The sequence below is a fragment of the Mus caroli genome, chromosome 7 (genome assembly GCF_900094665.2).
Source record: "Mus caroli chromosome 7, CAROLI_EIJ_v1.1, whole genome shotgun sequence".
NCBI lineage: Eukaryota > Metazoa > Chordata > Mammalia > Rodentia > Muridae > Mus > Mus caroli.
In genome coordinates this window covers 60,252-65,398 of record NC_034576.1, presented here as the reverse complement: position 1 = coordinate 65,398, position 5,147 = coordinate 60,252, and positions in this window count along the sequence as shown.

Sequence of the window (5,147 nt, the reverse complement as noted above, 5' to 3'; positions counted from 1 at the left end):
GATGGTTGTGAGCCACCATGTGGTTGCTGGGATTTGAACTCTGGACCTTCGGAAGAGCAGTCGGGTGCTCTTACCCACTGAGCCATCTCTCCAGCCCCTCTTTTTTGGTTTTTCAAGACAGGGTTTCTCTGTGTAGCCCTGACTGTCCTGGAACTCACTCTGTAGACCAGGCTGGCCTTGAACCCAGAAATCCTCCTGCCTCTGCCTCCCAAGTGCTGGGATTAAAGACGTGCACCACCACGCCCGGCTATTATGACACTGTTTCAAAAACAACTAACTCTCTCTCTCTCTCTCTCTCTCTCTCTCTCTCTCTCTCTCTCTCTCTCTCAAGACAAGTGTTCTCTGTGTAGCCCTGGCTGTCCTGGAGCTCCCTCTGTAGACCAGACTGGCCTTGAACTGGAGATCTGCCACCGGCTGCCTCCCCAGTGCTGGGGATTAAAAATTTGCACCACTACTGCCTAGCCTCATTTGTTATTTCTTAGTCTGTAGTTCATGGGAGGATCACTGGTAGGTGCCTCTCCTTCCTGAAGTAAAACTTAGTCTGTCAAATCCAAGATGCTGACTCTATCCACATTTTAGAAACATGCTTTTACCACCCATCCAACGAAATTCCTCTCATTACAGATGAGAACAGCTTTAACTGCCAATTCAACTCCAATTCTAAAAATACCCATCCGGATTCACCAGCAGGGGCACTGGGAAATTCAAATATCACACTTGCCCATCTTACCATATTTTCCACATTCCTCTTTGGTTTTGATGCAGAATCCTGGAAACCTGAAGAGAAGGCTGATTGTAGAGTCTGACCAGCTGAGAGTCAGAAGTTCCAGCACATTTGCCCTCCAAGTTGCCAATGTGAAACCCGACTTAGAGCATTTCTCCCTGGAAGGTAAAGCCCCTGTACATTCCCCAAGCTTGTTTTCCCTGTTCTCTAAAAATGCAGCCAGAAAGAAGCTCTTTGTTCTCTATAGCCAGCAAAAAGCCTTTTTGTTTCTGTGCCTTACAGCCAGAGATGAATTAATTGTAGGAAGACATACAAGGACATGGAGATAGACACCAGAGAGGAGGCTGCAGCTCATTCTCCCCCCCCCCTCCAGAAAAGAGCTGTAGCCAACTCTCCTCCCAACTCCTCCCAATTCCTCAGCTAGCTGTTAAAAGCCCCCTACTGTTACTGTTCTCTGCTCCATGGGTCGAACTCCCTTGCCCTGCACGGTGGAAGGAGTTCGTCCTCAACTAGCTGATAATAAAACCTCTTACAGTTTGCATCAGGTGTGGGTTTCTCTCGAGTCACTGGGGTGCTGGCCAGCTCATTCCGGGACTTGCGCAGAGGCCCAGCTTTGGGGGTCTTAAATCAACCTAGAAACTAACTCTTCAATAGGAATGTGTTCAGGGTTGGCAAGATGGCTCAGTGGTAAAAGAGCTTGCTGAATAAGCCTGATGACCAGAATTCAATCCCCAGAATCCACAGTGGAAGAAGAGAACCAACTCCTAAAACTCGTTCTTTCACCTCCACATGTAGGCTCCTTATGGCATCCGCTAACTGCACATTAGGTATGGGTAGTAGCATACCCCTTAACCTCAGCCCTCCAGAAACAGAGGTGGATGTGAAAGACTCCGAGAGGAGCCCCTCGCTCAGGTCAGGACAATAGCAGACACCCAAGAACTCACAATAGACGGAGCTTGTTGCAAACCACATGAGGCTTTATTCGGGGAAAGCCAGAGCTCTAGGGACGACTCATATCCCACGCAGGGGTAGAGGAGTCGACCTCGAGAGGAAAGAGGTCCCAGTTTTTATAGGCCCTCAGGGGAGAAAGGAGAAGGGGGGGAGTAGAGGATTTCCACATCTAAACAATGTCAATCCTCAAGAAATGGGTATGGGAGGGGTACAAGGAAAGAGTCTGGTGCAGGTGTAGCAACTCTGGATTGGCTGGGCTGTGGTTGCTGGGGAGATTTTCTGACTCTTTCTCAGCAACCAATATCACAAACACCTGGCAATGGGCTTCATCAGTGGGCACACACCTGGGTCAAAGAATGGTCAAAACATTGGCAAACACACAGGTGGTGGTGCACACTTTAACTCCAGCACTGGGGAGGCAGAGGTAGACAGATCTCTGTGAGTTCAAGGCCAGCCTGGTCCAGGACAAGTAGGGCTTTACAGAGAAATATTTTCTTGAATAATCCATCCTCCCTCCATTAAAAAGAAAAAGAAAAAGAAAGAGAGAGAGAAGAGAAAGATAGAGACAGAGGAAAATCGGGGCTGAAGGAATGGTTTATTGACTGAAAGTACCTCTACTCTTCAGTTCCCAGACTCACATCACTGTGACTCCAGCTTTAGGGGCTCAGATGCCTGTCCTCTCTGTGGATGCCAACACTCATGCACACAGACACACACCTTTTTTTTTTTTCTTTTCAAGACAGGGTTTCTCTGTGTAGCCCTTGCTGTCCTGGAACTCACTTTGTAGACCGGGCTGGCCTTGAACTCAGAAATCTGCCTGCCTCTGCCTCCCGAGTGCTGGGATTAAAGGCGTGTGCCACCACTGCCCAGCTCCCCCCCCCCTTTTTAAAAAAGATTTATTTATTTATTTATTTATTTATTATAAGTATACTAGCTGACTTCAGACACACCAGAAGAGGGCATCAGATCTCATTACAGATGGTTGTAAGCCACCATGTGGTTGCTGGGATTTGAACTTAGGACCTCTGGAAGAGTTGTCAGTGCTCTTAACTGCTGAGCCATCTCTCCAGCCTTTTTTTTTTAAGACAGGTTTTCAGCCAGGCGTGACAGCGCACGCCTTTAATCCCAGCACTCGGGAGGCAGAGGCAGGCGGATTTCTGAGTTAGAGGCCAGCCTGGTCTATAGAGTGAGTTCCAGGACAGCCAGGGCTGCACAGAGAAACCCTGTCTCCAAACAAACAAACAAACAAACAAACAAGACAGGTTCTCACTATGTAGCTCTAGCTGTCCTGGGACTCATCACATAGACCAGGCCGGCCTTGAACTTACAGAGTTTGTCTGCCTCTGCCTCCTGAATTCTGGGATAAAAATGTGTGCCAATAGGTACACCTGAGGGTTTTTGTTTGCTGGTTTGCTTTTTGTTTTTGTCATAATGTTGTTGTAGTTGTTTAGTACATACACATAATTTAAAACAAAATGAACCCCACTATTTACAGTGAAGACACCTATCCTGCATCCCTGAGATCTAGGCTCTTACTTTATCAATTATAATCTTGTCAGGCGTTCCGTTCCTCAGGAGCCACCCTGTGACTTTAAATTTCTTTCTTTTAAAAAAATGTTTATTTAGTTATCGTGTATGTGTGTGTTGGTATCTAAATACTGTGACACACGTGTGGAGGTTAGAGAATGACTTTCAGGAGTCAGTTTTCTCCTTCTACTGTGTGGGTCTCAGGGATGGAACCTCAGTATGCATTTTACTGGCATTGTGTGGGAATGTGTGTGCTGGGCTTGTATATGTGTTTTTGCCTGAGTGTTTATATTTGTGCATCTGTGTGTGTGTGCGTGTGTCATAGTGAGTTTGTATATGTTCATTTGCATGGCTATGTGCATGTGCATCTGTGTGCATCTGTGAGGGAGAAGAGTGGGCTTTTATTATGTGTGCTTGCATGGTTGTGTACCTGTGTATGTGTGTCTGTGTGGTGGTGGGCTTGCTTGTTGTAAATGTGTGTTTGCATGGGTATGTGTGTGTGTGGTAGGCTTGTGTGTGTTTGCACAGTGGTATGTACATTTGTGTGTGAATGCATGTGGAGACCAAGTTGCTTCTGGCCAGTCCTTTATCACAGCAGCAGTAAAGAAAATGAGGACATCTTGCCTCCACCTCCCAGGTGCTGGGATTACAGGCCTGGGCCACCAAACAAGGTTTCTCTCTTCTAGACCTATCATTTATCTTGCTTGTTTCTTTCTGTTATTTTTGGGATCTCTCCAACTACTTATATGTTTCTGGAGTACCATACCGCAGATGGAGGAGTCTTGCCTGAGAAGGTAGGAACAGGCTGAATTTTCTCCACTGCTGTACAGTGTGTCCTGATGTCACCTTTTGGCATTAGCACAGTGACTGGGCTCTCCCAATTTAAAAGGACAAGATGGCAGGAGTCTTAGGGTGGGAGTGTATTCTGCTTGTACCAAAAGCCGGGGAGGCAGTGGGGGAGGGGATGGCCAGGATGCTAGGCTTCCTGACAGCCCTGTGGTCTGAGAGTGAGTACACACACAGCTCACAGGAAGTTTCTCAACCTCTTACAGAGAAAGATATGACTGGGAAGGGTGAGGCCCTGGGCAATAATCAACAGTTTGGGGGGTTGTATGAGCTTTGGGGGTTGATGAACTCTTTGGGCCTCAGTTTACCCATCTTTTGAATTTAGAGGATTAGCCTGCTGGGTGTATACCATCCCAACTGACAAGGACCAAAGATTTTGGAGACAAATAGATTGATGTGCTTTGTTTTGTTTTGTTTTTTCTTCCCCGTCCCCTCCGAGTTACTCTATGTAGCTTAGGCTGGCCTTGAACTCAGAGACCACCGGTCTCAGCTTCCAGAGGGCTGGGACTAAAGGAAACCACCATAACTGCCTGTCTAGCTCTAAATTTCAAGCCCAGGACTTTATGTATACTAACCAAGTGCTTCACTCTCAGCCCTTGGTCTCGAGCAGTCCAGGCTGGCCCTGAGTGTGCTTACTGTTTAGCTGAGGCTGGCCCTGAGGTTCGGAAGCCTGAGCTTCCTTCCACCTCAGATTCCTGGCATTCCAGATGTGTGCACTGCAGGCTTTCCCGGTTCACGTGGTGCTAGGGATTAAACCCAGAGCTTTGTGTATTTTGTGCATGCTAGGCCTGTTCTCTACCAGCTGAGGAGATACTAACAGCTACAACCCTTTTGTTTTCTTTCTTTCTTTTCTTTTTTTGAAGATTTTATTTATTTATTATCTGTAAGTACACTGTAGCTGTCTTCAGATCTCATTACGGGTGGTTGTGAGCCACCATGTGGCTGCTGGGATTTGAACTCAGAATCTCTGGAAGAGCAGTCAGTGCTCTTAACCACTGAGCGAACTCACCAGCCCCCGTTTTGTTTTCTTAAGAATTTTATTTTAGGTGGGCGTGGTGGCGCACGCCTTTAATCCCAGCACTTGGGAGGCAGAGGCAGG